The sequence below is a fragment of the Lissotriton helveticus genome, chromosome 8 (assembly GCF_964261635.1).
Source record: "Lissotriton helveticus chromosome 8, aLisHel1.1, whole genome shotgun sequence".
Classification (NCBI taxonomy): domain Eukaryota; kingdom Metazoa; phylum Chordata; class Amphibia; order Caudata; family Salamandridae; genus Lissotriton; species Lissotriton helveticus.
The window spans coordinates 1,729,718,030-1,729,744,300 of NC_136069.1; the positions used below are offsets into that span (position 1 = coordinate 1,729,718,030).

The window sequence follows — 26,271 nt, forward strand, 5'->3', positions numbered from 1 at the left end:
AGAGAAAGGGCTTTAAACTCATTCCTGATAGCAGACACTTCCACTTGAAGTAAGTCAGTGTTAGTTTTAGTGGACTGCGCAATATCGTGAACCTCATTGAGGCGCGCCAAAATGGTGTCCAATGTGGAAGAATTGTCCGCCTGTGGAGATTCAGGAGACGGAGAGACTGACTTAAGTCTTTTCAAAGATGCGCCCTGGTCCTTAGAGTCTTTGGTGTTCATGGATCGATTCATATTGACAGAGTGGTAGCAAAAGGCTATCAAAAGACCCCTGGAGTAGAGAATAGCACCAAAGACACTCAAAATATTCAGGTACAGTGGAGAAAAAAACAAAAAAAGAGGCAGTTCACGCTCAAAACACGCTACGCAAATCTAGCGGATCAGGTATGAGCAGAGATAGGCATGAGACCCCTTCAAGGAAGCAATAGAAACTTCTCACTGAGCCAATGAAGAAAAAAAAAAAAAATAATAAAAAAAAAAAAAACTGTGAGCAGCTTCAAACCCAGCCAAGCAGCAATAGAGTAACATTAGAAAAAAGAAAAAGCCTAAATGTTACCATAATAGACAGCGTGTGAAGAAACCCTCATTCAGACACTGAAGACTGCTAACTTGTATCCGCGGCGGCGCCTCAGAAGCCAGCTGTCCAGAACATCAGACGCCCGGAACATCAGACGCGGTAAAATGGCGGCCGCTCCTCAGGAATGCGGGCGCCTGTGAGGAATGAAGCCAAAGTCATAGTTCCGAGATTACAAACCGCGGAAAAACAGCGTCATGGAGGTCCGCACACGTTCCGCTTTTGTTGTGTGGTTTTGCCGGTCAGGAGGGCAAGAAGAGACGGAGATAAGCGCTCGACGGGACCAACTCTCCCCGGAGCTCAAGCGCGACCCGCCATATCACAGCGGCGCGCAAGCCACGCCCCCCTCTAACATGCAGTCTTAATGTAATAACATTAAGAAATGGCACAATCACACCCACACCGATTAACAAAGTATGGATGACAATCAGTTCAATCAGTTCTCTTGGAGCATCTCCTGTAAGTACTGTACATCAGTTTGTGTGTGGGGGGCAAAACTAACATTTTGGAAAGAGCCTGTCTTCTCGTTGTCTTGTCCAGGAGGGGGTGAGGAGCCCTACCCCACCCTGGAAGAGGCCAAGATTATACTAGAATACTGCATGGCCACCCCTGTGCCCACTCTGGTGGATCCTGTTCCCCCTCCTGTAATGGCTCCTGCCCCGCCCCAGTGATGGCTCCTGTCCCCCCCACCTGCCCCCGCCTGTGATGGCTCCTGTCCCCCCCACCTGCCCCCGCCTGTGATGGCTCCTGTCCCCCTCCTGTGATGGCTCCTGCCCCGCCCCAGTGATGGCTCCTGTCCCCCCCACCTGCCCCCGCCTGTGATGGCTCCTGTCCCCCTCCTGTGATGGCTCCTGCCCCGCCCCAGTGATGGCTCCTGTCCCCCCCACCTGCCCCCGCCTGTGATGGCTCCTGTCCCCCTCCTGTGGTGGATCCTGTCTCTGCCCTGGGTGGCTTCTGTCCCAGTCCTGGAGTGGCTCATGCAGCGAGGGTGAAGTTCTTGATGGGCCTCTTGTCAAAAAGGCTCCGCTCAAAATTTATATGAGTGGATGGCTGGATGAATTAGTGAAAGGGTGAATGAATGAATGAAAGATTGAATAGATGGATAGTGAGAGAGGATGGATGATTGATGAGTGAGTGGAAGGATGGAAGGGAGAAAAGGTAAATGGCTGGATGGGTGCAGTCACTCACTGTGCCCGCTCGTAAGGGGATTTCTAATCTCTTTTGAAAGTGCAGGCGGGTGCAGTCACTCACTGTGCCCGCTCGTAAGGGGATTTCTAATCTCTTTTGAAAGTGCAGGCGTGTGCAGTCACTCACTGTGCCCGCTCGTAAGGGGATTTCTAATCTCTTTTGAAAGTGCAGGCGGGTGCAGTCACTCACTGTGCCCGCTCGTAAAGGGATTTCTAATCTCTTTTGAAAGTGCAGGCGGGTGCAGTCACTCACTGTGCCCGCTCGTAAGGGGATTTCTAATCTCTTTTGAAAGTGCAGGCGTGTGCAGTCACTCACTGTGCCCGCTTGTAAGGGGATTCCTAATCTCTTTTGAAAGTGCAGGCGTGTGCAGTCACTCACTGTACCCGCTCGTAAGGGGATTTCTAATCTCTTTTGAAAGTGCAGGCGTGTGCAGTCACTCACTGTGCCCGCTTGTAAGGGGATTCCTAATCTCTTTTGAAAGTGCAGGCGTGTGCAGTCACTCACTGTACCCGCTCGTAAGGGGATTTCTAATCTCTTTTGAAAGTGCAGGTGGGTGCAGTCACTCACTGTGCCCGCTTGCAAGGGGATTTCTAATCCCTTTTGTAAGTGCAGGCAGGTGCAGTCACTCACTGTACCTGCTCGTAAGGGGATTTCTAATCTCTTTTGAAAGTGCAGTTGGGTGCAGTCACTCACTGTGCCCGCTTGGAAGGGGATTTCTAATCTCTTTTGAAAGTGCAGATTGGTGCAGTCACTCACTGTGCCCGCTTGGAAGAGGATTTCTAATCTCTTTTGAAAGTGCAGGTGGGTGCAGTCACTCACTGTGCCCGCTCGTAAGGGGATTTCTAATCCCTTTTGAAAGTGCAGGCGGGTGCAGTCACTCACTGTACCCACTTGTAAGGGGATTTCTAATCCCTTTTGAAAGTGCAGGCGGGTGCAGTCACTCACTGTGCCCACTTGGAAGGGGATTTCTAATCTCTTTTGAAAGTGCAGGCAGGTGCAGTCACTCACTGTACCCGCTCGTAAGGGGATTTCTAATCTCTTTTGAAAGTGCAGGTGGGTGCAGTCACTCACTGTGCCCGCTCGTAAGGGGATTTCTAATCTCTTTTGAAAGTGCAGGTGGGTGCAGTCACTCACTGTGCCCGCTTGGAAGGGGATTTCTAATCCCTTTTGAAAGTGCAGGCGGGTGCAGTCACTCACTGTACCCACTTGTAAGGGGATTTCTAATCCCTTTTGAAAGTGCAGGCGGGTGCAGTCACTCACTGTACCCACTTGTAAGGGGATTTCTAATCCCTTTTGAAAGTGCAGCTGGGTGCAGTCACTCACTGTGCCCGCTCGTAAGGGGATTTCTAATACCTTTTGAAAGTGCAGGTGGGTGCACTCACTCACTGTGCCCGCTTGGAAGGGGATTTCTAATCTCTTTTGAAAGTGCAGGCAGGTGCAGTCACTCACTGTGCCCGCTCGTAAGGGGATTTCTAATCTCTTTTGAAAGTGCAGGTGGGTGCAGTCACTCACTGTGCCCGCTTGGAAGGGGATTTCTAATCTCTTTTGAAAGTGCAGGTGGGTGCAGTCACTCACTGTACCCACTTGTAAGGGGGTTTCTAATCCCTTTTGAAAGTGTAGGCGTGTGCAGTCACTCACTGTGCCCGCTTGGAAGGGGATTTCTAATCTCTTTTGAAAGTGCAGGTGGGTGCAGTCACTCACTGTACCCACTTGTAAGGGGATTTCTAATCTCTTTTGAAAGTATAGGTAGGTGCAGTCACTCACTGTACCCGCTCGTAAGGGGATTTCTAATCTCTTTTGAAAGTGCAGGTGGGTGCAGGCACTCACTGTGCCCGCTTGGAAGGGGATTTCTAATCCCTTTTGAAAGTGCAGGCGGGTGCAGTCTCTCACTGTACCTGCGCGTAAGGGGATTTCTAATCTCTTTTGAAAGTGCAGGCAGGTGCAGTCACTCACTGTGCCCGCTCGTAAGGGTTTTTCTAATCTCTTTTGAAAGTGCAGGTGGGTGCAGTCACTCACTGTGCCCGCTTGGAAGGGGATTTCTAATCTCTTTTGAAAGTGCAGGTGGTTGCAGTCACTCACTGTGCCCGCTTGGAAGGGGATTTCAAATCTCTTTTGAAAGTGCAGGTGGGTGCAGTCACTCACTGTACCCGCTCGTAAGGGGATTTCTAATCCCTTTTGAAAGTGCAGGTGGGTGCAGTCACTCACTGTGCCCGCTTGTAAGGGGATTTCTAATCCCTTTTGAAAGTGCAGGCGGGTGCAGTCACTCACTGTACCCACTTGTAAGGGGATTTCTAATCCCTTTTGAAAGTGCAGGCGGGTGCAGTCACTCACTGTGCCGTCACTCACTGTGCCCGCTTGTAAGGGGATTTCTAATCTCTTTTGAAAGTGCAGGTGGGTGCAGTCACTCACTGTGCCCACTCGCAAGGGGATTTCTAATCTCTTTTGAAAGTGCAGGTGGGTGCAGTCACTCACTGTACCCACTTGTAAGGGGATTTCTAATCTCTTTTGAAAGTGCAGCTGGGTGCAGTCACTCACTGTGCCCGCTTGTAAGGGGATTTCTAATCCCTTTTAAAAGTGCAGGCGGGTGCAGTCACTCACTGTACCCGCTCCTAAGGGGGTTTCTAATCTCTTTTGAAAGTGCAGGTGGGTGCAGTCACTCACTGTGCCCGCTCGTAAGGGGATTTCTAATCCCTTTTGAAAGTGCAGGCGGGTGCAGTCACTCACTGTACCCGCTTGTAAGGGGATTTCTAATCTCTTTTGAAAGTGCAGGCAGGTGCAGTCACTCACTGTACCCGCTCGTAAGGGGATTTCTAATCTCTTTTGAAAGTGCAGGCAGGTGCAGACACTCACTGTACCCACTCGTAAGGGGATTTCTAATCTCTTTTGAAAGTGCAAGTGGGTGCAGGCACTCACTGTGCCCGCTCGTAAGGGGATTTCTAATCCCTTTTGAAAGTGCAGGCGGGTGCAGTCACTCACTGTGCCCGCTTGGAAGGGGACATCTAATCCCTTTTGAAAGTGGAGGTGGGTGCAGTCACTCACTGTACCCACTCGTATGGGGATTTCTAATACTTTTGAAAGTGCAGGTGGGTGCAGTCACTCACTGTGGCCGCTTGGAAGGGGATATCTAATCTCTTTTGAAAGTGCAGGCAGGTGCAGTCACTCACTGTGCCCGCTCGTAAGGGGATTTCTAATCTCTTTTGAAAGTGCAGGTGGGTGCAGTCACTCACTGTGCCCGCTTGGAAGGGGATTTCTAATCTCTTTTGAAAGTGCAGGTGGGTGCAGTCACTCACTGTACCCACTTGTAAGGGGATTTCTAATCTCTTTTGAAAGTGCAGGTGGGTGCAGTGACCCACCGGCCCCTGGCAGTGACCTACCAATCCCTGGCAGTGACCCACCGACCCCTGGCAGTGACCCACCGACCCCTGGCAGTGACCCATCGACGCCTGGCAGTGACCCACCGGCCCCTGGCAGTGACCTACCAACCCCTGGCAGTGACCCACCGGCCCCTGGCAGTGACCCACCGGCCCCTGGCAGTGACCCACCGGCCCCTGGCAGTGACCCACCGGCCCCTGGCAGTGACCCACTGACCCCTGGCAGTGACCCACCGACCCCTGGCAGTGACCCACCGACCCCTGGCATTGACCCACCGGCCCCTGGCAGTGACCTACCAACCCCTGGCAGTGACCCACCAACCCCTGGCAGTGACCCACCGACCCCTGGCAGTGACCCACTGACCCCTGGCAGTGACCCACCGACCCCTGGCAGTGACCCACTGACCCCTTGCAGTGACCCACCGACCCCTGGCAGTGACCCACCGACCCCTGGCAGTCACCCACCGGCCCCTGGCAGTGACCCACTGACCCCTGGCATTGACTCACCGGCCCCTGGCAGTGACCCACCGGCCCCTGGCAGTGACCAACCGACCCCTGGCAGTGACCCATCGACCCCTGGCAGTGACCCACCGACCCCTGGCAGTGACCCATTGACCCCTGGCAGTGACCCATCGACCCCTGGCAGTGACCCACCGACCCCTGGCAGTGACCCACGGACCCCTGGCAGTGACCCACCAACCCCTGGCAGTGACCCACCGACCCTGGCAGTGACCCACCGGCCCCTGGCAGTGACCCACCGACCTCTGGCAGTGACCCACCGACCCCTGGCAGTGACCCACCGACCCCTGGCAGTGACCCACCGGCCCCTGGCAGTGACCCACTGGCCCTGGCAGTGACCCACCGACCCCTGGCAGTGAGCCACTGACCCCTGGCAGTGACCCACCGACCCCTGGCAGTGACCCACCGGCCCCTGGCAGTGACCCACCGACCCCTGGCAGTGACCCACCGACCCCTGGCAGTGACCTACTGACCCCTGGCAGTGACCCACCGGCCCCTGGCAGTGACCCACCGACCCCTGGCAGTGACCCACCGACCCCTGGCAGTGACCCACCGGCCCCTGGCAGTGACCCACCGACCCCTGGCAGTGACCCACCGACCCCTGGCAGTGACCCACCGGCCCCTGGCAGTGACCCACCGACCCCTGGCAGTGACCCACTGACCCCTGGCAGTGACCCACCGACCCCTGGCAGTGACCCACTGACCCCTGGCAATGACCCACCGACCCCTGGCAGTGACCCACCGGCCCCTGGCAGTGACCCACCGACCCCTGGCAGTGACCCACCGACCCCTGGCAGTGACCCAGCGACCCTCGTCTCCCGAAGCCCCCAGGACACTGAGCTTTGGACTCACTGCTGAGAAAGGGGGCCCCATGTACACTCACCCTCTCTCTCTTGCTTGACGCCTCGTGTGATCCTGGGCACCTCTGCTCTGCTCTGCTCCTTTGGTCCTGACCCCTCGTGTGATCTTGTGCACCTCTGCTCTGCCCTGATCCCTCGTGTGATCCTGGGCACCTCTGCTCTGCTCTGCTCCTTTGGTCCTGACCCCTCGTGTGATCCTGGGCACCTCTGCTCTGCCCTGACCCTTGTGTGATCCTGGGCACCTCTGCTCTGCACAGACCCTTCGTGTGATCTTGTGCACCTCTGCTCTGCACAGACCCTTCGTGTGATCTTGTGCACCTCTGCTCTGCACAGACCCCTCGTGTGATCCTGGGCACCTCTGCTCTGCACAGACCCCTCGTGTGATCTTGTGCACCTCTGCTCTGCACAGACCCTTCGTGTGATCTTGTGCACCTCTGCTCTGCACAGACCCCTCGTGTGATCCTGGGCACCTCTGCTCTGCACAGACCCCTCGTGTGATCTTGTGCACCTCTGCTCTGCACAGACCCTTCGTGTGATCTTGTGCACCTCTGCTCTGCACAGACCCTTCGTGTGATCCTGGGCACCTCTGCTCTGCACAGACCCTTCGTGTGATCTTGTGCACCTCTGCTCTGCACAGACCCTTCGTGTGATCCTGGGCACCTCTGCTCTGCACAGACCCTTCGTGTGATCTTGTGCACCTCTGCTCTGCTCAGCTCCTTGTCACCTGACGCTTCGTGTGACCCTCGGGCTTCGCTCATCCTCTGACACAGATGCCTTTGAATCACACTCAGAATGCCGCTCGTCTGGTTCTGCCCCCCCCCCCCCCCCCACCCAGTAGCCCGGGCCCCCCCATGGGTGAGACCTGCCGTGTGCCCTGAGGCGCCGATCCGCCGTGTGAGCGCCTCGAACCGGCAGCAGGAGCGGGGGGGGGGGGGGGGGGGGCACCACCACAACCCCCATCAGTTTTTTATTTATTATTTATTTTTGCGTGTTTCTCTGGCGCGGACTTTCCCCGAAGGCGTCGGAGGCTTCACAATAGGAACAGAACTGATACAAGAGGAGAGATGAGAAGTGAACAAAATACAAAAGCAAAAGTGACAATTGTGAGCCAACAAAATACAAGCGGAGCGAACGGTGCGTTACAGGAGGAGAGAGTGACGTGCGCAGGTTACAAAAGCGAACACAATAAACATAGAGGTAAAATACTGTCATATATGGAGGGCCCTCAAGCACAAGAACAGACGTGACGTAGGCAGTGGTGGCACTTGTGCAAGTATCGAAAGCAAACATGTGTGAGGTAGCAAACAGTGAGTTACAAGAGAAAAGTGACGGGTGCAAGTTACAAAGAGAACCAGACACAGGTATAAGGATAATACTGCAATCAATGGAGGACACTCAAGCACAAGAACACACGGGGAAGACGCTTCCAAGGTCATGGAGAATAGAATTTCCAGTAATGGGGGTCTTCCTTCAGATAACAGAGGGGGCGTGAAACCTGAAATAATGGCCTTGTTTCCAAACCGGGGGCCATGGGGGGCCATGAGGGGGCACAAACCTCTGGCACCGGATTTGGGGGGGGGGGGAGCTTTTATTGACACAGAGCACATCACGAATGTACCCCCCGGTGCCCTAATGCCTTACAGAACTGAAACCCCACTTTATAGTATGGTACCTACATTACAGCGCCCCCACCCCTGAAAGCCCCGCCCCCACAAAAGTTAAACCCGTGGTTCTCCTCCTCCCCCTGGGCTCCGCCCCTGAGGCCTTTAACCACCAACGTGTTTACAGCAACTAACCTGTGACTAACTTCATGCGCGCAACGCCCATGGGGCTCAAAGGGCTTCAGCCCCCCGTGGTGTGTGTCAGCCCGGACTGAGACCGCTTCCCTCCCTGACACCAGGTGCACAACGCCCATGGGGCTCAAAGGGCTTCAGCCCCCCCGTGGTGTGTGTCAGCCCGGGCTGAGACCACTTCCCTCCCTGACACCAGGCGTGCAACGCCCATGGGGCTCCAATGGCTTCAGCCCCCCGTGGTGTGTGTCAGCCCGGGCTGAGACCGCTTCCCTCCCTGACACCAGGTGTGCAACGCCCATGGGGCTCCAATGGCTTCAGCCCCCGTGGTGTGTGTCAGCCGGGCTCAGACCGCTTCCCTCCCTGACACCAGGTGCACAACGCCCATGGGGCTCAAAGGGCTTCAGCCCCCCGTGGTGTGTGTCAGCCGGGCTGAGACCGCTTCCCTCCCTGACACCAGGTGTGCAACGCCCAGGGGCTCAAGGGGCTCCATCCCCCCCATGGTGTGTGTCAGCCGGGCTGAGACTGCTTCCCTCCCTGACACCAGGCGCGCAACGCCCATGGGGCTCCAATGGCTTCAGCCCCCCGTGGTGTGTGTCAGCCGGGCTGAGACCGCTTCCCTCCCTGACACCAGGTGTGCAACGCCCAGGGGCTCAAAGGGCTCCATCCCCCCCATGGTGTGTGTCAGCCGGGCTGAGACTGCTTCCCGGCCTGACACCTGGCACGCAACGCCCATGGGGCTCAAAGGGCTCCAGCCCCCTGTGGTGTTTGTTAGTCCAGCTGACACTGCTTCCCTCCCTGAAACCAGGCGCGCAACGCCCATGGGGCTCCAAGGGCATCAGCCCCCCCCCTGTGGTGTGTGTCAGCCCGAGTTGAGACTGCTTCCCACACACACATAGACAGGGCTTGAGCTGCTGTGGGGAGGCCGGTCTGGCGTCTTATCGCAGCCACACCCAAGCACTTCACAGGCCTTTAAAAGACCATTTACTTGTTAACGAGGCTTTGGTGTTTTTGCACCCCTTGTTCGAGCCATCGCTTCTCCACTCTGCCTATTTCTGGAAGATTTAGCTCCCCCTCAAATTTAGCGCTAGTTGTGCTTCTGACTAACTGAACTTCCTAATGAACCTTAAACTTCCCGGCTCGTCCAGCTGTGAGGTTGTCTTTCAGCCTGCATTACCGCTGTCAACAACAATGAACTTGGCTAAACCATGCCAACCTGTCTGCCAACTGCCACCCAGAAAAAAAGGCCTTACCAACGTTTTCTGCCTCCCCCCCTTGAGCCCCCACACCCAGCCGGACACTAACAGACATCCAGTGCCCAAGCCAGTGCATCTGAACCCGCAACAGAGAGTGTTCCATCCCATAATATGACAAATGAACAACATCTCTCCGGAAAAACGCCAGATCCTCAGATCTGAGACCCGTACGCTCCATCTTCCTTACACTCTTGTCGCTACAAGATCCCCTCATCTCTCTGTGGACCTTCCTCCTCGCTCGCTCACTCACCGCAGGCCTCGGAGGACCCCGGCCATCCCCGCCGAGGCATGAAATCCCTCCACATAGTGTGACCACCTGACCACTGCCTTTTCATTCCCCGGCAAGTCACCCTTCGTGCCCTCATAAAGATCGCCCCTTTCTCAACGATTGAATCCTTCTCTCCCAGATGCAGCTACAAGATGTCCGGGCGCCGCCCACCTGCCATCAACCTATCCAACGTCGACTACCGCTTCACCCCTACCATTCCTTTGCAGATGAAACCTGTGGGGGCAAATCCCAGTTTGGACCCGAGTCTGGTCTGCTTTGTCTGTCTTTCTGACCACTTAATAATATGTTTATGTTTTGTAAAGTGCATGGCTACCCGAAGGCTCCCTCGCGCTGGTGAGTACTGTGCTGAGAGGAGGGCCTCTGGTACATTAACGGGGATACATATTTATTAGAGCCTTATAGCTCACCGTAGCGGGCTAAACCAGCTATTAAAGGCACACTCTAGCATTAAAGGCCTGAGCCGAAGGCGAGGAACTTTAACAAGGGAGCAGGACTTTAATATCTGGTATTTCCCAGCTTTGAAGGGCCATAAGGCTATTAGAACATTCTGCCACTAGAGGGCAGAATGTTCTAACATATAAAACAAAGGCCTCTGAGTTCAAAGGGTTTAAATCCCCTCAGGCTCCGAGAGACCTTTGTGAAAACAACATTGGAATGTTGCTTTGCGGGCCTTTACCAGCCCCTAGAAGCCCGGAGCACTCCATTGTCTGCAACGGAGCTCTACATTCCAATGTTCTAATACAACTTAATACCCTACCTATGGGCCTGGAGCCTCACCTCAAAAACAAAAAAGCACACCAGGCAACCAAATGGCTTAGCAACCCCCCTCCCTGTCCCGCATATAGCATTAAAAACCTTCTCCATCCCGCCTACCTGCCTCCATTGCCATGTCTATGCAAAATCACTGTGTGGCAAAACCTTTAGCATCAACCCCCACCGGTACCAACCGTTTTCTTAAGACAGACAGAAGTTGAAAGGCCGACGCCTGCTTGTCATCGCAGTGCCGCAAAGCCCAGACCTACCACATCTGAAGTCCTTAGGGTGGGAGCCCACTTTACAGGTCAAGCACTGTCCATTGGGGATCTATGCAGCAAAAGTGAACTCCCCTGACCCCTCTGATCTGTTTTAGACCTGTGCAGCCATACCTGTGACCCCAGTGCACATGGACAAACTTCCTCCCAAGGGTCACCACGCACCCTCCTACCCCCCACGCTCAGACACCTGAAATGCCCAGAAAACATCCATGCCATCAGAGTCACGAACAAAATGTGTTTGTGTTCACTAGAACATTTGCCTTGTAAAGGCCTGATTACCTCAATGAATACATCCCAGGTTAAAGGCCACCTCCTGAGCTTCGGTCGCCCAGCCTCCCTGGCCCATCCCTCCAGTACTCTGGTGCCCAGCTCTCCTGCTGACGGGCTGGAGCCCCACAAAAGCTTCCCCATGAGAGCAATGCCTGCTAGTGTGCCGGCAAGCCCTGATCTGTACTCCACCCATCTCCCCGGTCACTCCTTCAACCCCGCCTTGAAGTGGCATACGTGTTTCCAACCACCCGCCCCCCCCCCCCCCCAGTCTATCATGTCAACATGTGCCTCGTTCTCTTCTCCTGACATGTAGGAGCCATCTCTTCAAAAAGATGTCTGTGATACGTATTAGGTCTGCAGGGATTCTCCCCATCTCTGAATGTCCCCAGAGCCTCTGGCCCCCACACCGCAGCAGGGCTTCAGCCGGCCTTCTAGGCCTAAGCTCTGCCGCCCGACCTGCCAATCCTCAATCAATCAATCAATCAATCAATCAATCAATCAATCAATCAGGGGTTTATAAAGCGCGCCACTCACCCGTGAGGGTCTCAACTCCTGTTCTCGAGCCGCTCTCCGCATGCAAGAGCAGCCTCTCTCCCTCAGTCACCGTGGCAGCGGGGGGCGCCTGGCGATAAACAGGCAAACACCGCCGCTGAGACCCCTGCCGGAGCTCTCCTCAATCAATCAATCAGGGGTTTATATAGCACGCTACTCACCCGTGAGGGTCCCAACTCCTGTTCTCGAGCTGCTCTCCGCATGCAAGAGCAGCCTCTCTCCCTCAGTCACCGTGGCAGCGGGGGGCGCCTGGCGATAAACAGGCAAACACCACCGCTGCGACCCCTGCCGGAGCTCTCCTCAATCAATCAATCAGGGGTTTATATAGCACGCTACTCACCCGTGAGGGTCCCAACTCCTGTTCTCGAGCTGCTCTCCGCATGCAAGAGCAGCCTCTCTCCCTCAGTCACCGTGGCAGCGGGGGGCGCCTGGCGATAAACAGGCAAACACCACCGCTGCGACCCCTGCCGGAGCTCTCCTCAATCAATCAATCAGGGGTTTATATAGCACGCTACTCACCCGTGAGGGTCCCAACTCCTGTTCTCGAGCTGCTCTCCGCATGCAAGAGCAGCCTCTCTCCCTCAGTCACCGTGGCAGCGGGGGGCGCCTGGCGATAAACAGGCAAACACCGCCGCTGAGACCCCTGCCGGAGCTCTCCTCAATCAATCAATCAGGGGTTTATATAGCACGCTACTCACCCGTGAGGGTCCCAACTCCTGTTCTCGAGCTGCTCTCCGCATGCAAGAGCAGCCTCTCTCCCTCAGTCACCGTGGCAGCGGGGGGCGCCTGGCGATAAACAGGCAAACACCACCGCTGCGACCCCTGCCGGAGCTCTCCTCAATCAATCAATCAGGGGTTTATATAGCACGCTACTCACCCGTGAGGGTCCCAACTCCTGTTCTCGAGCTGCTCTCCGCATGCAAGAGCAGCCTCTCTCCCTCAGTCACCGTGGCAGCGGGGGGCGCCTGGCGATAAACAGGCAAACACCACCGCTGCGACCCCTGCCGGAGCTCTCCTCAATCAATCAATCAGGGGTTTATATAGCACGCTACTCACCCGTGAGGGTCCCAACTCCTGTTCTCGAGCTGCTCTCCGCATGCAAGAGCAGCCTCTCTCCCTCAGTCACCGTGGCAGCGGGGGGCGCCTGGCGATAAACAGGCAAACACCACCGCTGCGACCCCTGCCGGAGCTCTCCTCAATCAATCAATCAGGGGTTTATATAGCACGCTACTCACCCGTGAGGGTCCCAACTCCTGTTCTCGAGCCGCTCTCCGCATGCAAGAGCAGCCTCTCTCCCTCAGTCACCGCGGTAGCAGGGGCCGGCCCGGCGATACACAGGCAAACACCGCCGCTGCGACCTCTGCCGGAGCTCTCCTCAATCAATCAATCAGGGGTTTATAAAGCGCGCTACTCACCCGTGAGGATCTCAAGGCGCTCAACTCCTGTTCTCGAGCTGCTCTCCGCATGCAAGAGCAGCCTCTCTCCCTCAGTCACCGCGGCAGCGGGCGCCGGCCCGGCGATAAACAGGCAAACACCGCCGCTGCGACCCCTGCCGGAGCTCTCCTCATTGGGCGTCCTTCTCGCTCGCCCATTGGTGCCAGCAAGTCAGGCCGCCAGGCCTCCTCAAGAAGCCGCATGGCCTGGTCCACCTGCTCTTTTGCGGACGACGTCTCACAGCGGGCCTGGAGTAAATACCCGCAACCGAACGCCCGGAGGCCTCAAACACAGATAAACGCGCTCTCCTCTCTACAAGCCACCGTGCACCACTAAGACATGGGGCTGGGAGCAGGGTTGCCAGATTTTGATACCCGTCCCAAGCCCAATGCTGTCCAAGTCTAGCCGAAATTCTGCCCAATGCCGACCGGTTTCTGCCCAAAAACCAGTGCAAAGTTGTCACCCTCAATTTATGCAAAATCTGCCTTCAGGAAACATTTTGCAAATAATCCTAATTTCTATTCACTGTGATTACAGTGGTTGGAGGTTCAATGGGCGCCTAGGCACATCTGCAATCATGTCCTAATTACCAAGCCCGGGCAAAGAACTCCGCTCCGCCAGTGGAGGTTGCGGAGTTTTGCCAACTCCGCTGCGACTGGAGTTCAGGCTACACTCCGACTCTGCAGCGGAGCGGAGTTAGCCAGCTGCCAGCACAAAAAGGGGGGAAAAAGGCACTTCCCTCTTCGGTGGCGTCTCTGGGCTGCCCTCCTTGTCCTCCTCGCCGTGGCCTCTCTCGCCGTCTCCTCGTCCACCGACGCAAACCCCTACATCGGACGTATGTCTTGGTAGGACTGCGCCGTTCTTGCAAGGTGTATGTGGATGAGGCGATGGCGAGAGAGGCCACGACGAGGAGGAAGAGGCCAGCCCGGAGACACCACAGCAGAGCGAAGTGGTTTTTTCTTTAAACGCTTTTTTATTTCGATTTTCTATTAGGGAGGGTGGAGGAGGGGAGCGGAGCAGAGTTACAGAGTTTTTTCCGAACTCCGTAGAACTCCGCATAGTGGCACTCCGCCAACTCCACCCGGGTTACTGATTATATTAGTAACTACTGACTTTGAAGATCGCTCCCCGTGAGGACCGGTTACTTTGTTCACCACAAACCCAAACCTGAACCTGGCATTAATGATCGAGCTTTACAAGGGCAGACTGTGGCCCATTTTAGTGTAGTCCAAAGGCTGAAAAGTTGAAACTCTAAGTAATGTAGCTCCTCAAACAGGGCATTGAATGCACGTCATGGATCTCGCAGGATTAACACCGCCCAGTGATGCACAGATCAAGGAACCAACTTGGCATTAAAACAATTTCATCACAACTTGTTTGGCAAGCAAAGGCCAAATGTGCCAGTCACTCCCTCTGATCACTCCCCTGCCCCCCACGTCAAAGTCTTTCGCCGCCACCATCGACGGCGACAGACCCTACGCCAGTGCCTTCGCGTTCCGGCAAAGGCTGGCCTCAAGGCCCCAGTCTTGGCAAGAAGCAGATGGGGTTGTGTGGGGTCCCAATGAAATCAACTGGAGCAAACAGGAAAAAGACTTCTTTCCCAAAACCTTGGGGGATACCCTCCCCCCAACCCCCCAACACGAACGCGCCCTCGAGTCGGATGGTACCTTGGAGCGGCGTCCCCGGCGAACCATCGAATATACATAAAGTGGAAAATATTGTACAAAGGATGAGAAAAAAGTATTGAGCTTTGTGTACAGTGTTATTTAATCTGAACTGCGATGATTCATAACACTTTTAGCACAGTGATAAAAACAGCTACCAGGAGGAGAAGGGGGAGGAAGGGTGGGGGTAATAGTGATTGAAGTGAGGATGAGGGAGTGAATAAAAGGTAAGTGTGATTCACAAAATCCACAATTTACACAATATGAAGGCTCATATTTAAAGCCAAGTTATTCACACAATATCAAAGAACTTTTTCATAGCCATGATCGATAGTAGAAAACACAGAGGCCGATTCAAAGAACTAACTTAAGACAAAATCCTAAACTTACTACCATTTTCATATTCACAGAGGCACTTACTCATTTCGGTATTCACAGAAGGCACTTTCTGTATTCACAGAAGGCACTTACTCACTCATTTTGGTATTCACAGAAGGCACTTACTCATTTCGGTATTCACAGTAGACACTTACTCATTTCGGTATTCACAGGAGGCACTTACTTATTTTGGTATTCACAGAAGGCACATACTCATTTCGGTATTCACAGAAGGCACTTACTCATTTCGGTATTCACAGAAGGCGCTTACTCATTTCGGTATTCACAGAAGGCACTTACTCATTTCGGTATTCACAGAAGGCACTTTCGGTATTCACAGAAGGCACTTACTCACTCATTTTGGTATTCACAGAAGGCACTTACTCATTTTGGTATTCACCGAAGGCACTTACTCATTTCGGTATTCACAGAAGGCACTTACTCATTTTGGTATTCACAGAAGGCACTTACTCATTTTGGTATTCACAGGAGGCACTTACTTATTTTGGTATTCACAGAAGGCACTTATTCATTTCGGTATTCACAGAAGGCACTTACTCATTTCGGTATTCACAGAAAGCACTTACTCACTCATTTCGGTATTCACAGAAGGCACTTTCGGTATTCACAGAAGGCACTTACTCACTCATTTCGGTATTCACAGAAGGCACTTACTCACTCAATTTGGTATTCACAGAAGGCACTTACTCATTTTGGTATTCACAGAAGGCACTTACTCATTTTGGTATTCACAGAAAGCACTTACTCATTTCGGTATTCACAGCAGACACTTACTCATTTCGGTATTCACAGAAGGCACTTACTCATTTCAGTATTCACAGAAGGCACTTACTCATTTCGGTATTCGCAGAAAGCACTTACTCATTTCGGTATTCGCAGAAAGCACTTACTCATTTCGGTATTCACAGAAGGCACTTACTCATTTCGGTATTCACAGAAGGCACTTACTCATTTCGGTATTCACAGAAAGCACTTACTCATTTCGGTATTGACAGAAAGCACTTACTCATTTCAGTATTCACAGAAGGCACTTACTCATTTCGGTATTCACAGTAGGCACTTACTCATTTCGGTATTCACAGAAGGCACTTACTCATTTCGGTATTCACAGAAAGCACTTACTCATTTCGGTATTCACAGAAAGAACTTACTCATTTCGGTATTCACAGAAGGCACTTACTCATTTCGGTATTCACAGAAAGCACTTACTCATTTCGGTATTCACAGCAGACACTTACTCATTTCGGTATTCACAGAAGGCACTTACTCATTTCGGTATTCACAGAAGGCACTTACTCATTTCGGTATTCACAGAAAGCACTTACTCATTTCGGTATTCACAGAAGTTAGGAATCCTAACTTTAGGACTTCTAAATGCCTTTTGTGAATACCGAAAGTCTTAAAATTAGGATTTTTCTCAATTTAGTAGTAGTAAAGTTGAGATGGCTGTCTTCATTCTTCATTGTGATGTCCAGAAAATCAATGTCCTGCGTGCGTGGTGAACTGGACGTCTGGGCTCCTTCCATTAAGCCAAGTGTGGAAGCTGCTTAGGTCCATGGAGTTCCCAGTCCAAATCATCAATATATCATCTATGCAGCGGTCCCACCTCCCTCTCCTCCTCCTCCCTCTCCTGCACGACCCTCTTCTCCCTGCACCTCCCTCTCCTCCTCCTCCCTCTCCTGCACGACCCTCTGCCCCTGCACCTCCCTCTCCTCCTCCTCCCTCTCCTGCACGACCCTCTGCTCCCTGCACCTCCCTCTCCTCCTCCTCCCTCTCCTGCACGACCCTCTGCCCCCTGCACCTCCCTCTCCTCCTCCCTCTCCTGCACGACCCTCTGCCCCCTGCACCTCCCTCTCCTCCTCCTCCCTCTCCTGCACGACCCTCTGCCCCCTGCACCTCCCTCTCCTCCTCCCTCTCCTGCACGACCCTCTGCCCCCTGCACCTCCCTCCCCTCCTCCCTCTCCTGCACGACCCTCTGCTCCCTGCACCTCCCTCTCCTCCTCCCTCTCCTGCACGACCCTCTGCTCCCTGCACCTCCCTCTCCTCCTCCCTCTCCTGCACGACCCTCTGCTCCCTGCACCTCCCTCTCCTCCTCCCTCTCCTGCACGACCCTCTGCTCCCTGCACCTCCCTCTCCTCCTCCCTCTCCTGCACGACCCTCTGCCCCCTGCACCTCCCTCTCCTCCTCCCTCTCATGCACGACCCTCTGCTCCCTGCACCCCCCCTCTCCTCCTCCCTCTCCTGCATGACCCTCTGTCCCCTGCACCTCCCTCTCCTCCTCCCTCTCCTGCACGACCCTCTGCACCTCCCTTTCCTCCTCCTCCCTCTCCTGCACGACCCTCTGCTCCCTGCACCTCCCCTCCTCCTCCCTCTCCTGCACGACCCTCTGCTCCCTGCACCTCCCTCTCCTCCCTCTCCTGCACGACCCTCTGTCCCCTGCACCTCCCTCTCCTCCTCCCTCTCCTGCACGACCCTCTGCACCTCCCTCTCCTCCTCCTCCCTCTCCTGCACGACCCTCTGCTCCCTGCACCTCCCTCTCCTCCTCCCTCTCCTGCACGACCCTCTGCACCTCCCTCTCCTCCTCCCTCTCCTGCACGACCCTCTGCCCCCTGCACCTCCCTCCCCTCCTCCCTCTCCTGCACGACCCTCTGCTCCCTGCACCTCCCTCTCCTCCCTCTCCTACACGACCCTCTGCTCCCTGCACCTCCCTCTCCTCCTCCTCCCTCTCCTGCACGACCCTCTGCCCCCTGCACCTCCCTCCCCTCCTCCCTCCCCTCCTCCCTCTCCTCCTCCCTCTCCTCCTCCTCCCCTCCTCCCTCTCCTCCTCCTCCCTCTCCTGCACGACCCTCTGCCCCCTGCACCTCCCTCCCCTCCTCCTCCCTCTCCTGCACGACCCTCTGCTCCCTGCACCTCCCTCCCCTCCTCCTCCCTCTCCTGCACGACCCTCTGCTCCCTGCCCCTCCCTCCCCTCCTCCTCCCTCTCCTGCACGACCCTCTGCTCCCTGCACCTCCCCTCCTCCTCCCTCTCCTGCACGACCCTCTGCTCCCTGCACCTCCCTCTCCTCCTCCTCCTGCACGACCCTCTGCCCCCTGCACCTCCCTCTCCTCCTCCTCCTGCACGACCCTCTGCCCCTGCACCTCCCTCTCCTCCTCCTCACTCTCCTGCACGACCATCTGCTCCCTGCACCCCCCCTCCTCCTCCCTCTCCTGCACGACCCTCTGCTCCCTGCACCTCCCTCTCCTCCTCCCTCTCCTGCACGACCCTCTGCCCCCTGCACCTCCCTCCCCTCCTCCCTCTCCTGCACGACCCTCTGCCCCCTGCACCTCCCTCTCCTCCTCCTCCCTCTCCTGCACGACCCTCTGCTCCCTGCACCTCCCTCTCCTCCCTCTCCTGCGCGACCCTCTGCTCCCTGCACCTCCCTCTCCTCCTCCCTCTCCTGCACGACCCTCTGCCCCCTGCACCTCCCTCCTCTCCTCCCCCCTCTCCTCCTCCCTCTCCTGCACGACCCTCTGCTCCCTGCACCTCCCTCTCCTCCTCCCTCTCCTGCACGACCCTCTGCCCCCTGCACCTCCCTCCTCTCCTCCCCCCTCTCCTCCTCCCTCTCATGCACGACCCTCTGCTCCCTGCACCTCCCTCTCCTCCTCCTCCCTCTCCTGCACGACCCTCTGCCCCCTGCACCTCCCTCTCCTCCTCCCTCTCCTGCACGACCCTCTGCCCCCTGCACCCCCCTCCTCCTCCCTCTCCTGCACGACCCTCTGCTCCCTGCACCTCCCTCTCCACCTCCCTCTCCTGCACGACCCTCTGCCCCCGCACCTCCCTCTCCTCCTCCCTCTCCTGCACGACCCTCTGCTCCCTGCACCCCCCTCCTCCTCCCTCTCCTCCACGACCCTCTGCTCCCTGCACCTCCCTCTCCACCTCCCTCTCCTGCATGACCCTCTGCCCCCGCACCTCCCTCTCCTCCTCCCTCTCCTGCACGACCCTCTGCCCCCTGCACCTCCCTCTCCTCCTCCTCCCTCTCATGCACGACCCTCTGCTCCCTGCACCTCCCTCCCCTCCTCCTCCCTCTCCTGCACGACCCTCTGCTCCCTGCACCTCCCTCTCCTCCTCCTCCCTCTCCTGCACGACCCTCTGCCCCCTGCACCTCCCTCTCCTCCTCCCTCTCCTGCACGACCCACTGCCCCCTGCACCTCCCTCCCCTCCTCCCTCTCCTGCACGACCCTCTGCTCCCTGCACCTCCCTCCCCTCCTCCTCCCTCTCCTGCACGACCCTCTGCTCCCTGCACCTCCCTCTCCTCCTCCTCCCTCTCATGCACGACCCTCTGCCCCCTGCACCTCCCTCCCCTCCTCCCTCTCCTGCACGACCCTCTGCCCCCTGCACCTCCCTCTCCACCTCCCTCTCCTGCACGACCCTCTGCCCCCTGCACCTCCCTCTCCTCCTCCCTCTCCTGCACGACCCTCTGCTCCCTGCACCCCCCCTCCCCTCCTCCCTCTCCTGCACGACCCTCTGCTCCCTGCACCTCCCTCTCCTCCTCCTCCCTCTCCTGCACGACCCTCTGCCCCCTGCACCTCCCTCTCCTCCTCCCCCCTCTCCTGCACGACCCTCTGCCCCCTGCACCTCCCTCTCCACCTCCCTCTCCTGCACGACCCTCTGCCCCCTGCACCTCCCTCTCCTCCTCCCTCTCCTGCACGACCCTCTGCTCCCTCTACCTCCCTCCCCTGCTCCTTCTCCTGCACGACCCTCTGCCCCCTTCACTTCCCTCTCCTCCTCCTCCCTCTCCTGCACGACCCTCTGCCCCCTGCACCTCCCTCCCCTCCTCCTCCCTCTCCTGCACGACCCTCTGCCCCCTTCACTTCCCTCTCCTCCTCCTCCCTCTCATGCACGACCCTCTGCCCCCTGCACCTCCCTCCCCTCCTCCCTCTCCTGCACGACCCTCTGCTCCCTGCACCTCCCTCTCCTCCTCCCTCTCCTGCACGACCCTCTGCCCCCTGCACCTCCCTCCCCTCCTCCTCCCTCTCCTGCACGACCCTCTGCTCCCTGCACCTCCCTCTCCTCCTCCCTCTCCTGCACAACCCTCTGCTCCCTGCACCTCCCTCTCCTCCTCCTCCCTCTCCTGCACGACCCTCTGCCCCCTGCACCTCCCTCTCCTCCTCCTCCCTCTCCTGCACGACCCTCTGCCCCCTGCACCTCCCTCCCCTCCTCCTCCCTCTCCTGCACGACCCTCTGCTCCCTGCACCTCCCTCTCCTCCTCCTCCCTCTCCTGCACGACCCTCTGCTCCCTGCACCTCCCTCTCCTCCTCCCTCTCCTGCACGACCCTCTGCTCCCTGCACCTCCCTCTCCTCCTCCCTCTCCTGCACGACCCTCTGCCCCCTGCACCTCCCTCTCCTCCTCCCTCTCCTGCACGACCCTCTGCTCCCTGCACCTCCCTCCCCTCCTCCTCCTCTCCTGCACGACCCTCTGCCCCTGCACCTCCCTCTCCTCCCCTCTCCTGCACGACCCTCTGCCCCCTGCACCTCCCTCTCCTCCTCCCCCATCTCCTGCACGACCCTCTGCACCCTGCACCCCCTCTCCTCCTCCTCCCTCTCCTGCACGACCCTCTGCCCCCTGCACCTCCCCCTCCTCCTCCCTCTCCTGCACGACCCTCTGCCCCCTGCACCTCCCTCTCCTCCTCCTCCCTCTCCTGCACGACCCTCTGCTCCCTGCACCTCTTCTCCTCCTCCTCCCTCTCCTGCACGACCCTCTGCCCCCTGCACCTCCCTCTCCTCCTCCTCCCTCTCCTGCACGACCCTCTGCTCCCTGCACCTCCCTCTCCTCCTCCTCCCTCTCCTGCACGACCCTCTGCCCCCTGCACCTCCCTCTCCTCCTCCTCCCTCTCCTGCACGACCCTCTGCTCCCTGCACCTCCCTCTCCTCCTCCCTCTCCTGCACGACCCTCTGCTCCCTGCACCTCCCTCTCCTCCTCCTCCCTCTCCTGCACGACCCTCTGCTCCCTGCCCCTCCCTCCTCCTCCCTCTCCTGCACGACCCTCTGCTCCCTGCACCTCCCTCCCCTCCTCCCTCTCCTGCACGACCCTCTGCTCCCTGCACCTCCCTCTCCTCCTCCTCCCTCTCATGCACGACCCTCTGCCCCCTGCACCTCCCTCTCCTGCACGACCCTCTGCTCCCTGCCCCTCCCTCCTCCTCCCTCTCCTGCACGACCCTCTGCTCCCTGCACCTCCCTCTCCTCCTCCCTCTCCTGCACGACCCTCTGCTCCCTGCACCTCCCTCTCCTCCTCCTCCCTCTCCTGCACGACCCTCTGCTCCCTGCACCTCCCTCCCCTCCTCCTCTCTCTCCTGCACGACCCTCTGCCCCCGCACCTCCCTCTCCTCCTCCCTCTCCTGCACGACCCTCTGCTACCTGCACCTCCCTCTCCTCCTCCCTCTCCTGCACGACCCTCTGCTCCCTGCACCTCCCTCTCCTCCTCCCTCTCCTGCACGACCCTCTGCTCCCTGCACCTCCCTCTCTCCTCCCTCTCCTGCACGACCCTCTGCTCCCTGCACCTCCCTCCCCTCCTCCTCTCTCTCCTGCACGACCCTCTGCCCCCGCACCTCCCTCTCCTCCTCCCTCTCCTGCACGACCCTCTGCTACCTGCACCTCCCTCTCCTCCTCCTCCCTCTCCTGCACGACCCACTGCTCCCTGCACCTCCCTCTCCTCCTCCCTCTCCTGCACGACCCTCTGCTCCCTGCACCTCCCTCTCCTCCTCCCTCTCCTGCACGACCCTCTGCCCCCTGCACCTCCCTCTCTCCTCCTCCTCCCTCTCCTGCACCTCCCTCTGCTCCCTGCACCTCCCTCTCCTCCTCCCTCTCCTGCACGACCCTCTGCCCCCTGCACCTCCCTCTCCTCCTCCTCCCTCTCCTGCACGACCCTCTGCCCCCTGCACCTCCCTCTCCTCCTCCCCCATCTCCTGCACGACCCTCTGCACCCTGCACCCCCTCTCCTCCTCCTCCCTCTCCTGCACGACCCTCTGCCCCCTGCACCTCCCCCTCCTCCTCCCTCTCCTGCACGACCCTCTGCCCCCTGCACCTCCCTCTCCTCCTCCTCCCTCTCCTGCACGACCCTCTGCTCCCTGCACCTCTTCTCCTCCTCCTCCCTCTCCTGCACGACCCTCTGCCCCCTGCACCTCCCTCTCCTCCTCCTCCCTCTCCTGCACGACCCTCTGCTCCCTGCACCTCCCTCTCCTCCTCCTCCCTCTCCTGCACGACCCTCTGCCCCCTGCACCTCCCTCTCCTCCTCCTCCCTCTCCTGCACGACCCTCTGCCCCCTGCACCTCCCTCTCCTCCTCCCTCTCCTGCACGACCCTCTGCTCCCTGCACCTCCCTCTCCTCCTCCCTCTCCTGCACGACCCTCTGCCCCCTGCACCTCCCTCTCCTCCTCCCTCTCCTGCACGACCCTCTGCTCCCTGCACCTCCCTCTCCTCCTCCCTCTCCTGCACGACCCTCTGCCCCCTGCACCTCCCTCTCCTCCTCCCTCTCCTGCACGACCCTCTGCCCCCTGCACCTCCCTCTCCTCCTCCCTCTCCTGCACGACCCTCTGCTCCCTGCACCTCCCTCTCCTCCTCCCTCTCCTGCACGACCCTCTGCCCCCTGCACCTCCCTCTCCTCCTCCCTCTCCTGCACGACCCTCTGCCCCCTGCACCTCCCTCCCCTCCTCCTCCCTCTCCTGCACGACCCTCTGCTCCCTGCACCTCCCTCTCCACCTCCCTCTCCTGCACGACCCTCTGCCCCCTGCACCCCCCCTCCTCCTCCCTCTCCTGCACGACCCTCTGCCCCCTGCACCTCTCCTCCTCCTCCCTCTCCTCCTCCCCCCTCTCCTGCACCTCCCTCTCCTGCACGACCCTCTGCCCCTGCACCTCCCTCTCCTCCTCCTCCCTCTCCTGCACGACCCTCTGCCCCCTGCACCTCCCTCTCCTCCTCCTCCCTCTCCTGCACGACCCTCTGCTCCCTTCACTTCCCTCTCCTCCTCCTCCCTCTCCTGCACGACCCTCTGCCCCCTGCACCTCCCTCTCCTCCTCCCTCTCCTGCACGACCCTCTGCCCCCTGCACCTCCCTCTCCTCCTCCTCCCTCTCCTGCACGACCCTCTGCTCCCTGCACTTCCCTCTCCTCCTCCTCCCTCTCCTCCTCCCTCTCCTGCACGACCCTCTGCCCCCTGCACCTCCCTCTCCTCCTCCCTCTCCTGCACGACCCTCTGCCCCCTGCACCTCCCTCTCCTCCTCCTCCCTCTCCTGCACGAACCTCTGCTCCCTGCACCTCCCTCTCCTCCTCCCTCTCCTGCACGACCCTCTGCCCCCTGCACCTCCCTCTCCTCCTCCTCCCTCTCCTGCACGACCCTCTGCTCCCTGCACTTCCCCTCCCCTCCTCCTCCCTCTCCTGCACGACCCTCTGCCCCCTGCACCTCCCTCTCCCCCCCCTCTCCTGCACGACCCTCTGCCCCTGCACCTCCCTCTCCTCCTCCCTCTCCTGCACGACCCTCTGCTCCCTGCACCTCCCTCTCCTCCTCCTCCCTCTCCTGCACGACCCTCTGCTCCCTGCACCTCCCTCTCCTGCACGACCCTCTGCCCCCTGCACCTCCCTCTCCTGCACGACCCTCTGCCCCCTGCACCTCCCTCTCCTCCTCCCTCTCCTGCACGACCCTCTGCTCTCTGCACCTCCCCCCCGAGTGGGCGGGGCCTCCTGCGTTGCAGGTGTAGAGGAGCTCTGTCCTTCTGTTTCTGCTGCGGTGAGCCCAGGGCTCGGCTCGTCCCTCGGTCAGTGGTTGGCCCGGTCTGACCTCCGCCTGCATCGACGCTGGTTCCGGCCCTGGGGGAGGAGCCCCCCCCTGAGAGGTGAGTGACGACCCCCCCCCCCCCCCCCCCGCGCGCCCTCCTGCGCTGTCCTGACCCCGGGGCTTCACGGGGGAGGAAACAAGCGTTTGCAATGCAAGCCTCGCCCCTGGGACCCTCTGAGCGTCACATTGATGGCCCATGTCATGGGTCAGGAGCCCGCCCTCCCGCGGTCCGTCCGCGCCTGGACAGGAGGACACCGGGCCCTCCAGAGACGCGGAGCTCCAGCCGCCTCTGCCTCAGCTCAGGAGGGTCGAGCACCGATGGCGGCGCGAACGCAAATCCAAGATCATCTGGGAATCATGACCTTTGAGCGACATGCATCAGGCAATGCAAGCCCTGCTCCTGCTCGGAGGCTTCACTCCTGGGCCGCAGCCAGCGCCGTCCTTCAGCTCTGAGCGTCACCAGCGGCGCATTATACGAGATAAGATACCCCGCGGCCCTCGCTGCAGGAACCCGTCCGTCCATCCATGCCCAGGACAGGAGGACACAGGGCCCCTCCAGGACACAGACCGAGCCCCCCCCCCCCGCGACGGATGGTCTGGGAATCATGACCTTTGCGCAACAAGCATCAGGCAATGCAAGCCCTGCTCCTGCTCGGAGGCTTCACTCCTGGGCCGCAGCCAGCGCCGTCCTTCAGCTCTGAGCGTCACCAGCGGCGCATTATACGAGATAAGATACCCCGCGGCCCTCGCTGCAGGAACCCGTCCGTCCATCCATGCCCAGGACAGGAGGACACAGGGAGGGCACCCCCTCCAGAGACTCAGACCGAGCCCGCTCCCCTGCCTCAGCTCAGGGGGGTCGAGCACCGACGGATGATCTGCGAATCATGACCTTTGAGCAACATGCATCAGGCAATGCAAGCCCTGCTCCCTGCTCGGAGGCTTCACCCCTGGGCCGCCCTTGAGCTCTGAGCGTCACCAGCGGCGCATTATACGAGATAAGATACCCCGCGGCCCTCGCTGCAGGAACCCGTCCGTCCATCCATGCCCAGGACAGGAGGACACAGGGCCCCTCCAGGACACAGACCGAGCCCCCCCCCCCCCGCGACGGATGGTCTGGGAAGCTGCTTCAGCGACGGCGGCTCACAAAGGAACCTTGGCTGCTTTAAATGAGACACGTTCGGCCAGTTTTGGCCCCTCTGTTCATCTCTGAAGAGCCTCCATGTGTGTCTGTAGGTGCAGGTTCACCTCAGTTCCCAGCCCCTGCGCCCTCCTTCCAGCCGCAGACGAGCCTGCAAAGATTGCAGCAGACTTCCTGTGACCGCAGGGTCATCCTAGACTGCTTTAAACAGCTGCGCCCTCAGGGTCATCCTAAACTGCTTTAAACAGCTGCGCCCTCAGGGTCATCCTAGACTGCTTTAAAGAGCTGCACCCCCAGGGTCATCCTAGACTGCTTTAAAGAGCTGCACCCCCAGGGTCATCCTAGACTGCTTTAAACAGCTGCGCCCCCAGGGTCATCCTAGACTGCTTTAAACAGCTGCGCCCCCAGTGTCATCCTAGACTGCTTTAAACAGCTGCGCCCTCAGGGTCATCCTAGACTGCTTTAAACAGCTGCGCCCCCAGGGTCATCCTAGACTGCTTTAAACACCTGCGCCCCCAGGGTCATCTTAGACTGCTTTAAACACCTGAGCCACCAGGGTCATCCTAGACTGCTTTAAACACCTGCGCCCCCAGGGTCATCCTAGACTGCTTTAAACAGCTGCGCCCTCAGGGTCATCCTAGACTGCTTTAAACAGCTGCGCCCCCAGGGTCATCCTAGACTGTTTTAAACAGCTGCGCCCCCAGGGTCATCTTAGACTGCTTTAAACACCTGTGCCACCAGGGTCATCCTAGACTGCTTTAAACACCTGCGCCCCCAGGGTCATCTTAGACTGCTTTAAACACCTGTGCCACCAGGGTCATCCTAGACTGCTTTAAACACCTGCGCCCCCAGGGTCATCCTAGACTGCTTTAAACAGCTGCGCCCTCCGGGTCATCCTAGACTGCTTTAAACACCTGCGCCCCCAGGGTCATCCTAGACTGCTTTAAACAGCTGCGCCTCCAGCCTTGCTCCTAACGAAGCCTGAATGGACCCTGCATCTCATCTCTTCAAACCTCAGATGCGAAGGATCCATTGCGCTCCAATCGAAGGCGGGTTTTACTGTAGTGTCCTCGTAAGTCACGCACGTTTCATGACTCTCTGAGAGCTCTCATGAGGACCAGTATGGAAGGGTC

At 58.4% G+C, this 26,271-nt stretch overlaps 1 protein-coding gene across 1 annotated transcript in view; it reads left to right on the forward strand.

Moving 5' to 3' along the window:
- Nucleotides 1-23,893: 23,893 nt before the first annotated feature.
- LOC144773672 (NXPE family member 1-like) overlaps nucleotides 23,894-26,271 on the forward strand; it is a 129,989-nt gene continuing 127,611 nt past the window's right edge. Inside the window, exon 1 of the mRNA XM_078658826.1 lies at nucleotides 23,894-24,058. The gene's annotated coding sequence lies outside the window, so the exon portion shown is untranslated. The remainder of the gene's footprint in view (nucleotides 24,059-26,271) is intronic.